Raw genomic sequence first — 12,367 nt, 5'->3', positions numbered from 1 at the left:
TCCTTTACTTTACTTTATTGTCACCAAACAATTGATACCAGAGTGTACAGTCATCACAGCGATATTTGTTTTTGTGCTTCGCACTCCCTGGAGTACAAATCAACGTAAATATAATAAAAATTTAAATTACAAATCATAATTAGAAAATAGAAAAGGGAAAGTAAGGTAGTGCAAGTCGGGTCTGGATATTTGGAAGGTACGGCCCAGATCCGGGTCAGGATCCGTTCAGCAGTCTTATCACAGTTGGAAGGAAGCTGTTCCCAAATCTAGCCGTACAAATCTTCATGCTCCTGAAACTTCTCCCAGAGGGAAGTGGGACAAAAAGTGTGTTGGCTGGGTGGGACTTATCCTTGATTATCCTGGCAGCACTGCTCCGACAGCGCGTGATGTAAAGTGAGTCCAAGGATGGAAGACTGGTTTGTGTGATGTGCTGGGCTATGTTCACGATCTTCTGCAGCTTCTTCTGGTCTTGGACAGGACAACTTCCATACCAGGTTGTGATGCACCCTAGAAGAATGCTTTCTACGGTGCACCTATAAAAATTAGTGAGGGTTTTAGGGGACAGGCCAAAATTCTTCAGCTTTCTCAGGAAGTAAAGGCGCTGGTGGGCCTTCTTGGCAGTGGACTCTGCTTGGTTAGACCAAATCAGGTCATTTGTGATATTCACCCCAAGGAACTTAAAGCTTTTGACCTGTTCCACCTGCGCACCCCGATTTAGATGGGGTCATGCGGTCCACTACTCCTTCTGAAGTCAACAACCAATTCCTTCATCTTGCTGACGTTGAGGGATAGGTTATTGTTTTTGCACCATGCCACCAGGTTCTTAATTTCCTCTCTGTACTCAGACTCATCATTACCCAAGATACAGCCTACAATTGTGGCGTCATCAGCAAACTTATATATTGAGTTCGATGGAAACTTGGCTACACAATCATGGGTGTACAGTGAGTACAGCAGGGGGCTGAGTACACAGCCTTGTGGGGCACCGGTGCTCAGAGTGATTGTAGAGGAGAGCTTGTCCCCTACTCTTAGAGCCTGGGTCCTGACTGTGAGGAAGTTGAAGATCCAGCTGTAGATCTGAGTGCTAAGACCCAGGTTCCGGAGCTTAGGAATCAGTTTATTTGGAATGATGGTATTAAAGGCAGAGCTGTAGTCGATGAAAAGGAGCCTTACATATGCGTCCTTAGGAGTTTGTTCAGATTCAGCATGACATTTAAAGCTTTGACAAACTTCTATAGATGTGTAGTGAAGAGTATATTGACTGGCTGCCTCATGGCCTGGTATGGAAACAGCAATGCCTTTGAATGGAAAATCCTATGAAATATAGTAGATTCAGCCCAGCGGGTAAAACCCTCCCAATCATTGAGCACATCTACATGAAACGCTGTTGTAGGAAAGCAGCATCGATCATAGGAGGCCCTCACCACCCAGGGCATGCTGTCTTCTCGCTGCTGCCATTGGGTAGCAGATTCAAGAGCCTCAGGACTTGCACACCAGGTTCAAGAACAGTTACTACCCCTCAACCATCAGGCTCTTGAATAGAAGGGGATCTCATCATTGAAATGTTCCTATAACCAATGATCTCATTGTAAGGACTCATCTCATTATCTCATGTTCTTAGTATTTATATTTGCACAGTTGCCTTCTTTCATTGATCCTTTTACTGTATGGATGTATTTCCTTCAGAGCGTTGACCCCTGACCCCCAGCACTACATATTGATTTGTCGTCTACACATACGCATTGTTCTCTCTCGCCACAATGTGAATACACTGGTTAAAGCCACCTCCCGCAAGCGTGCTTTTATTTAATATATGTGTAACACAACAAATTGTCAACAAGAACAAACTTGAATGTCAGAAAATATCATGTACCACACCCACAGTTACAGCATGATTACATTAGGAAAGAGCAAAAGTTAAGCAGTGTGAGAAGGACATCACAGGCTAACAAACACATGATTACAATGCATAGTAACTGTGAAAGACACGCTGAATTTAAAGTGAAAATAATTTGGTGATGGCATCAGTTGGGAAAGTTGACGAACTTGATAGCACTAATGAAGGCTGGGAGTTGCATATCGAGAGGGTTGAACTGTATTGTAACGCAAACAGTGTGGAGGAGCAAAAGAAAGCCCCTACTCTTCTTAGCCTGATGGGTGCAAGGACATACAGTCAGTAACCCCTGAAAGCCAGCAAGCAAGACCTTCAATGAAATTGTTACAATTTTACAAAATCTCTTGAACCCTAAACTGCTGGCAATAGCTGAGAGATTTAGATTTTACAAAAGGAACCAGTCAATAAATGAAAGCCTTTCAGAATACATTGTAGAACTTTCCCAGTACTGGGACTTTAGAGATGGACTTTCTGATGCATTAAGGGACAGGCATGTATGTGGCATGCATAGTCAAAGCACTCAAATGAAGCTACTGGCAGAAAGAGACCTAACCTTAGACTGGGCGAAGACCATTGATATTGTTAGAGTCTGCAGCAAAGGATGCAGCAGAACTACAGAAAGGGGAGTTAGAATGTGAAATGCACAAAATGTCCCTGAATGGTGCAAAAAGCCAAAAATTTTAGTGATCTGGCAAATCCTCCCATGATGCAAAGGACTGTTGGTTCATAGGGAAAGTCTGCAGAAAGCGTCACAGACAAGGTCACATAGAGATAATGGGCAAGGCAGACAAAAGCAAAACCGAGTGAAGAGTCTCAAACACAAAACTAAACAAATGCATAAAACAGAATCAGACAACACAGAGTCTGACAAAGGTGAGCTGTCATGTCAGGAATTACATAGTATAACTGAAGCAGATCGGAAAATCATCAGGATCACAATAGATATGTCCAGTGTAAAACTGAAAATGGAGCTGGATACATGGTCCATAATTCCAGAGGCTGACTACAACTGACTGTTTTTATAATATACCATTAGAGAAGACCTCAGTGATCTAAAGACCTACGCAGGCAAAAAGTTGTCTCCCAGAGGCAAACTGAAGATAAATATGACATATGGAGGCCAAACACAACAGTTAGAGCTTTTTGTATTGAAAAGTGGAGGGCCAGCACTTTTTGGATGTAAACGGGTGAGAAAAATCCAACTAGACTGGCACTCATTCAAAGCTCTCAGTGTGGCATCAACAGGCAATGGCAGCCCAAATGGCAGCACTAACCAGAGACTGGCACAGCTTCTTAATGTTAATCAGAAGGTGTTTGAGAAGAGAATAGATAAACAGATCAAAGACTTGGCCATAAGCTCTTTGGGATGCCAAAAAGTTCAAAATGCACCCCTACAGACACCATTACGCCCATGGGAGTGGCCAGCTTCACCATGGTAAACAGCATATATCGACTTTTCTGGGCCATTCATGGACTCCATTTTCCCGATTGCTGTGGATGTCATTCAAAGTGCCTGGAGGTTATACCAATGAAGTCAACCACCTCAGCAAAGACTGTCTCTGCTCTGAGGACCATCTTTGCCAGAAATGGCTTACCAGAACAAATTGTGAGTGACAATGGACTACAATACATGTCAGAAGAATTCAGACTGTTCATGAAGAAAAATGGCATCAGACATTTCAAGTCAGCTCCTCACCACCCAGCAACAAATGAGTTAGCTGAAAGGTTTGTCCAAACCTTCAAGAAGTCCATTAAAGTGGTGGAGAAGGAGGACATTTCTCTACAGCACAAGGTGGTATCGGAACTCCATTCATGTGATGAAAAATCAAACACCTGCAATGCTGTTCACGAACAAGAATCTGAAATCTCGCATAGACCTCCTGAAACCAGATCTACAGAGGGAAGTGCAGAACAAGCAGTTCAGCCAGTTGTCAAGTGAAGCAGCAAGCAGCTTTGAGATTGGACGGGAAGTCCTAGTGCGTGAGTACCGAGAAGCCAAGTGGACATCCAGTAGGAAAGCTACAAGAACTGGACCACTGATGTACACAGTGGATGTTGGAGATCAGACACGGAGACGTCATGTGGACCAGATACTGGATGCTCAACTGAAGAACAAACCAGAGTCAACTGCATCCAACAAAATGGACACATTATAGTCTCTGGACTTATTCTCAGTGATGTCAGCGACAGCAACGTGACACCGGAAACCTACCAAGCCTGATGCCGCTCCACCGGTCCAGAGGCGCTATCCTGAAAGAAACAGAGCAGCACCCAAAAGACTGAACCTTTAGAACCCTGAAGTTAATAATGGACTGTTATTGTGAAAGCATGTTTATTTGGAATATGGGTTTGTGAAAGGGAAATCGAATGGTTTGTACATATACAGTTTATATGTTGCATTAATCTAAAGGGGGAGGAAGTGTAATGTATGGACCTATTCCTTTGAGCAATGACCCCTCCCCTTTGCACTATGTATTGATCAGTTATCTGCACATATGCTGTTGTCTACGCATGCACATTGTTCTCTCTCTCACTGCAATGTGAATACACCAGTTAAAGCCATCTCCTGCATGCGTGCTTTTACTTAATACACATGTAGTTGTGCACAGACACACCAATCCTGTTATAGTAACTACCCTTTAGATTTGCTGAGTATGCTCACAGACTCTGGGTTGCGTATGATGAGCTATATGTACTTCAATACGTAATAAATTAACTTTGAACTTAATCTGCCTTTGCTGCCACTTTCAGGGATCATTGGACTTAAATACAACTCTTGATCTAATATTTCCTTTGAACGATGTTGCTTCTGTGAAGGACCTCCCTCAATGCTGGATTACGTATGATACTGTATATGAAAGTAGTAATCATTTTGTTGGTTTCATTCTGCTCCTAAAAATTCTGCCTCAGGTTCCGGTAAAATGGCAGCGCGTTCGATTGCAACGGCTTCTATGGACTCAACAAAAGTTGCTATTGTCCTTTTATAAATGTATTTTATATGATTGCAAGATCCTGTTAGACATTAATGACTTAAAGTACTGCAGGTCCACCCATCAACGAGTTGCCTTTTGGCAGAGAAAATGAAGGAGCTATGCATTGTTTTGCTTCCTGCATCGAAGGAGGCATAAAGCCATAAGAGAAAGGAGCACAATCAGACCATTGGCACATCAAGTTTGTTCTATTATTTCATCATGGCTGATTGAATTTTCCTCTCTGCCCCAATCTCCTGCCTTCTCCCATATCCCTTCATGCCCCGACCAATCAAGAATCTATCAATATCTGCCTAAAATATACTTAAAGACTTGATCTTTATAGCTGCCTGTGGTAAAGAATTCTACAGACTTACCACTCTCTGGCTAAAGAAATTCCTCCTCATCTCCATTCTAAAAGGACGTCCTGTAGCGGTGTGCTACACGCAGCGCTGAAATAACGACACGTAGTCGGTGAGCTGCAGTTGCAAGAGAGATTTATTCAAACTTCACGGCCTCACTTTAAAGCCTTCCTGATCCCACCCTCCCCGGGCGGGAATGCTGTAGGGGGCGCGTATTCACAGTCCCGACTTGGTCAAGTTTTCACAAGCATACTTGGTGCCCTTTTTGGGACTGGCCTCAATGCCAGCGGGCGCCACTTTGTGAGCCGGTTTGAGTGCGCTGGGAAGTGGGTCGCCACATAACGCCCCCCCCAGAACCGGCGATACACCCCCCCCCCCCCCCAATGTCCACAGTCTGGGTCGGACTCTGTTTGGGAGGTCTGCCTCTGCACCGCGGTGCCGGAATCTTGACCGGCTGCGCCACGTCCACATGGGCCGGTTTGAGTCGGTCCACCGTGAAAACCTCCTCTCTCCCCCCAACGTCCAGCACGCACGTGGACCCGTTGTTCCTGAGCACCATAAACGGCCCCTCGGGTGGCCGATGCCCATCCCTTACACAAACTTACAGTTCTGCAGGTCTTTGGGTACGCAGGTCGGGTTCTGCCCATGCTGCGAAGTGGGTATGCGGGCCAGGTTACCGAGCCTCTCGCGTAGTCTGCCCAGGACTGCTGCGGGTTCTTCCTCTTGTCCCCTTGGGGCTGGTATGAACTCCCCAGGGATGATCAGGGGTGCGCCGTACACCAACTCAGCCAACGAGGTGTGCAGATCTTCTTTGGGTGCCGTGCGGATTCCGAGCAGGAACCAGGGAAGCTTGTCCACCCAGTTAGGTCCTCTCAGGCGGGCCATGAGAGTTGACTTCAGGTGACGGTGGAAACGCTCCACCAGGCCGTTCGACTGTGGGTGGTAGGCAGTTGTGTGGTGCAGCTGTGTCCCAAAAGGCTGGCCATAGCTGACCACAGGCTGGATGTGAACTGGGTGCCTCTGTCGGAGGTAATGTGTTCCGGTACACCAAAGCGAGATACCCAGGTGGCAATCAGTGCCCAGGCACAAGATTCGGAGGTGGTGTCGGTGAGTGGGACCTCCTCTGGCCATCTTGTGAACCGGTCCACGATAGTCAGGAGGTGCCGCGCTCCTCGCGACACTGGCAGGGGGGCCACGATATCCACATGAATGTGGTTGAAACGCCGGTGGGTGGGGTGGAACTGCTGCGGTGGGGCTTTGGTGTGCTGCTGCACCTTGGCCGTCTGGCAGTGGATGCACGTTTTGGCCCATTCACTGACCTGCTTGCGGAGTCCATGCCAAATGAACCTGTTGGCTACCATCCGGATGGTTGACCTGATGGTGGGGTGCGCTAAATTGTGAATGGAGTCGAAAACTCGCTGCCGCCAGGCTGCCGGGACGGGGTTGGCCAGTGGTGACGTCACAGAGTAGGGTCCTCTCACCCGGGCCTACGGGGAGGTCCTGGAGCTGCAAACCGGAGACTGCAGTCCTGTAACTGGGGATCTCCTTGTCCGCCTGCTGCGCCTCCGCCAATGCTTCATAGTCTACCCCTTGGGACAGGGCTTGAATGGTAGGGCGAGAGAGAGCGTCCGCCATGACATTGTCCTTTTCCCGAGACATGCCGGACATCCGTCGTGTATTCAGAGATGTAGGACAGAAAAATCGCACAAAAACTTGGCACAAAAATCGCAGACCCTGTTGGACCCGTTTCTGGATCCTTTGATCCATCCATAAAAATCTGTACATCTTTATATTTACATTCCGTATACCTATATTCACGGAGTATATCAGCCATTTTATTACTGCATTTAATCTTAAGCAATTCCAAATCTACAGAGGGATCTTTTAATACCCAGAAAGGTCTGACAGGCCACACCACACTTGGACAAAACTCTTCATCATATACACCCATATCTTTTGCTGTTTGCTCTCCTGTCCAGCCATAACTTTCTTTTTGTGTCCTTTCCTTCTCCCAGCATGTCTGCAACACCCTTCTTGTAGGATGGCTATCACCATGCCCCCTTAAATTAATCCAGTAATTGGCCTCCAGCCGTTTATGTCGCAGCCCCAATGGCATTTCATTTGCCTCAACTTGGAGTCCACACACTGGGGAAGTTCTGACCGCTCCCAAACACACCCTTAGAGCCCGAGCTTACACAATATCCTGTTCTGCTGACACAGATTTTGCTGCTGACCCATACACAATACTTCCATAATCTAATCTTGATCTTATTAATGCTACATAAATATACTTCAGTGATGCAAAATCAGCACCCGATTCTAAACCAGCAAGACACCTCATGACATTTATCACATTTTTACATTTAGCAATTACATATCTAACATGTTCTCTCCATGCTCATCTCAAGTCAAAGTGCACTCCCAAAAACCAAAAACTTTCAACTCTCTCCAGGTTATTTCCATAATGAATCATCTTAAGTCCCCTGAGCTTTTTCCTTGAAAAGAACATGGTTTTTGTCTTCTCCACTGAGAATTTAACACCCCACTTTGTCCCCCACTCTTCAACTTGATTAATTCCATCTTTCATTTTCATAAGTATATGTTCAATATTTCTCCTTCTTTTCCATAAATCCCCATCATCTGCAAACAATGACCTCCCCATTTCCATTGGTATATTTATGAATATATCATTTATCAAAATGGAGAATAAAGTTGGACTCACTACACTCCCCTGAGGCGTCCCGTTTTCTACAACATACTGGCTTCATAGCCCTGATCTCATCTTCACCTGAATAGCTCACCTTAACCCACTTGAACATTGCCCCCCACCGATTCCCATTAAATGCAGCTTAATTAGGAGCCCCTCCTTCCATAACATATCATAAGATTTCTCAACATCAAAAAAACTGCAACCACTGTCTCTTTATTTACTTGTGCTTTTCTTATTTCGTCCTCTCGACACACCACTGGATCCATAGTATTCCTTCCTTTCCTGAACCCGCTTTGATACGTAGCCACCATACATCTACTCTCCAGAAAGTACACCCACCTCTCATTTATCATACGTTCCATAAGTTTACATATATGAGATGTCAAGGCAATTGGCCTGTAATTTCTTGGCCTGCTGGCATCTTTTCCAGGTTTCCTTATTGGAATAATTATTGCCTCTTTCCAGCTCCCTGGTATTCTCCCTTCATCCCAGACTTTGTTTTACAGAAGCAGTAGTTTCTCCAGACTTCCTTCACTCAGGTGTTTTATCATACTACAGCATATTTCATCTTTACCTGGTGCAGTCTTTCCTGTTCTATCTAGTGCCTTTCTTAATTCTCCCATGCTGAAAGGGACATCTTGCACACTGTCAAGGTTAGTTTTCCTACATAAAGCCTCCATATTTTCAGCTTTTCTTCTCTCTCTACCTCTTCTTCCCTTCTCAGACAAATGATCAGAACTATGTACCATGACAAAAGTAATTGCCAACAGCTCTGCCTTTTCCTTATTTGTTACTGCAGTCACATTTCCATCCACCAGAACTGGGTACATCCACTCTCTCCTGTCCCCTCCCATCCTTTTTATCATCCCCCACACCTCTCCTATTTGAGTTGTGTTTCTGACGGAATCACAATACTTTTTCCAGTGCATCCTCTGGGCATTTCTTATTGTCCTCCTTACTACTCCCTGAGCTCGTTTTTACTGAATCATATGTTGGAAGTTATGAGTTCTTTTAACCAATTTAAAAGCCTTATTTCTATTTCTCACTGCTTCCGTACAATTATCATCCCACCATAGCATTACTCTCTTCTTTGTTCCTCCTTTACTTTTAGGAATGGATTCTCATGCAGCTGATATTATACCTTGTTTTAATATGCTGTCAAGCGTCTCTATGTCCATCTCACTGACCTGACTTCGATATCTATCACTTTTTTCCATAATCTTCTCCCAATTGGCTTTCTCAAGGATCCATTTCCCACCTATATTCTCTGTGACCAATGAGGCAGAAATATTTATCTTGCACCAGATTGGGTAATGATCACTCCCTGCAGTTCCTTCTTGATACAGTAACCACTCACATACTGATGCAATAGATACTAATGTAATATCGAGCACAGATTCTTTACCTGTATTAACATCAATTCTAGTACTACTGCCATCATTTAGGCACACTAAATACTTCTCATCTAGCAACTCCTCTATTACTTGACCATTGCTATCTGTTCTGTTGCTCCCCCAAAATACATAATGTCCATTAAAATCACCACACCAAACAACGTTACTACTATTCTGCCCTTCTATCTCCTCAAGCTTGTTTAACCCTAGCCTTTTGCATGGATTATAATAATTCACAACTACCAACTCTTTCCTTCCAGCCCATACTTTTACTACCACATACTCTTGTTCACTTCCTATACCTAGTATTCTATAAGGAATACCTAGCTTTACATAAGTTGCACATCCTCCTCCTCCCCCCTTTCTCCTGTCTCGCCTTACTGCCTCATAACCATACAAAACAAAACCTAAATTAGATTTTAACCAGGTCTCCTGGATACACACAACATCTGGCTTTTCTCTCCTACTAGCCATAAACTGCTTGAAATCTTGTCCATTACCAGTCAGGCTTCTTGCATTCCTTTGAAGAATTAGCATTATTAATAATATCAACCCACACATACTGTCTCTTGACTTGACTGTACCCTGAGTTCATCATTTAACACTTCCCATTTAAATCCTATCATACCCAAATGGTGCTCCGCAGCTTTCACAATAATCTGAATCCTTTCAGTTTTAGATTTGATCTCACAAGTTGCATTTACCACTCCTGCTATAAAGGTTACCAATTTCTTCTTCTCTATCCACGCATTCTTCTTATCTTGCCTTTCTTTAGCTGCCACTTGCTCTTTGCTACATCCTCCTTCATTCATTCTCTTCTGTCCTGCCAACTTGACTGCCTCAGCATACCAGACTTTTTCCTTCACCCTTATCTTCTGCACCTCCACCTCTTTTTTCACCACTTCACATCTCCAGTACACTACACTATGATTACCTCCACAATTACAGCAGTTTGGTCCCACTCCCTCTCCACATTTTCCATATTCATGTTCCCCACCACACCTTGCACATCTTCTCTTTCCTTTGCACACTTTAGCCACTGCCCAAACTCCTGGCAATTGAAACACCTCATAGGTTTCGGTATATATTCTCTTATATTTTGGACTTCTGAAATACAATGCAACTCCTTTGGAGGCACCTTATCCTCAAATTCTACCAGAACAGTTTCTATCTTCCTTTTCTCTGCTCCCCTTGTCATTCTTTTCACACTCTTCACTGAACTATTCCTCACCCGTAAGTTCTCCACTAGCCCTTCATATTGACACTGAGGGGAACCCCAGAGATCTTCCCCTTGCAACCATTGACCCTTTGTGCTCCAATCTTACAACCCTGGACACGTCGACTTTCCCAACATTAGTCATCTTCTTTGCCTTCTCCATCTGCTCTTCAGTTTTACATCCGATCAGCAGGTTTCCATCTCCTAAAATTCTCACATGGCTCACTTCCCCTACTTGCCCTCTGATGATTTTTATTAGATTAAGCAGATTGATTTTCTTTACTCCCCCTTCCCCCTCAAATCTTACCACTACATTTAGCAATTTTGCCCTCAGGTGCTTCTCCTCAACTTCTCTTCCCTTATTTTCCAATCCACTTACACTAGACCCACCCCCTTTCTTTCTCTCCCAACCCAACACCTTCCTACTCTTAGTCCCTCTCCCCACCTCTTCCCACTCAAGTTCCATGCTGCTACTGTTGTCACCATCAGTCTCCCTCCCTGCCATCCTATCAGAGTTTGTAAGGAACCGTGTACAAATATCATTCCAGACCTTTGCAGGCCATCAGTCAATATTCCAACAGAATGTCCCCTACAACACCCCAGCAGTTCCTCAGTCCCAAGTCCAGCCCAGAGAACAAACTTCACAACAGGGCTGCAAGCTTCCACCACTCAGCCACAGCCCAAGGCCAAATCCTGACACTACCCAATTACCCTCAATCCCAGAGCCACTTATATTCCCAGCTAACAAGATGAACATCAGGTGCAAATGCTCGAGTCCAAGCTGAAGCGAGGGACAGTCGGAGGACCGCTTGTTCAGGGTGTTGATGCTCGGGGATCAGGTGAGATCATCCGTGATGTGAACTCCCAGGAACTTGGTGCACTTAACTCTCTCTCGATGGAGCAGCCATGTAGTCGCAGAGGGGGATGGTTTGCCTGCACCTTCCTGAAGTCCACAGTGATTTCCTTTGTCTTCTCCACGTTCAGGCTCAGGCTGTTCTTCTCACATCAATCCACCAGTCCCTCCACTTCTCATCATCATTCCCAATGAGGCCAAACACTGTTGTGCCATCTGCAAACTTGAAGATACGGTTTGAGCTGGATCCTGCAATGCAGTCGTGCGTCAGCAGTGTGAACTGCAGCGGGCTGAGCACACGGCCTTGGGGATTAGAGACGGTGCTGCCCACAAGGATTGACTGTGGCCTTACTGTTAAGGAGTTCAGTATTCATTTGCAGAGGGAGGTGTTGAGGTCCAGTGAGGGCAGTTTCTTCACCAGTTTCTGGGGTATGATGGTGTCAAACACCGAAATGAAGTTTATAACCACCAGTCTGGCATATGAAACCCCATTTTCCAGGAGGAACCAGACAGAGTGGAGGGCAGAGGATATTGTATCATTGGTGGATTGATTTGAGTGGTAAACGAACTGGAAAGGGTCCAGTGTAGCCAGGAGAAAGGCTTTAAGGTGCTCCGTGACCAGCCACTCAAAACATTTCACAATAATGCCACAGGATGATGGCTATTTAAGAAGATTACTATCGCCGCCTTTATGGTTGCCACCTTGAAAACCGAGGGGACAATGGATTATTCCAGAGAGATGTTGAATATATCCGTCAGCTGGGCTGTGCAGTCTTTCAGAACCCGACCTGGTATATTAATGAGCCCCACAGCTTTGTGCAAGTTAACTCTGGCCAGGGTCTTGCTCACCTCAGCTTCAGCCAGATGGAGTGTCTGCTCTCCTGGGGGTAGGGGTGCCTTGCCCACCAGCACTTTGTTCTGCTCATCACAACCAGGCGTAGAAGGCATTCTCCTTCTCAGGGAGTGAGG

The sequence above is a fragment of the Hypanus sabinus genome, chromosome X1 (assembly GCF_030144855.1).
Source record: "Hypanus sabinus isolate sHypSab1 chromosome X1, sHypSab1.hap1, whole genome shotgun sequence".
Classification (NCBI taxonomy): Eukaryota; Metazoa; Chordata; class Chondrichthyes; order Myliobatiformes; family Dasyatidae; genus Hypanus; species Hypanus sabinus.
Note: the sequence above shows the minus strand (reverse complement) of the source record.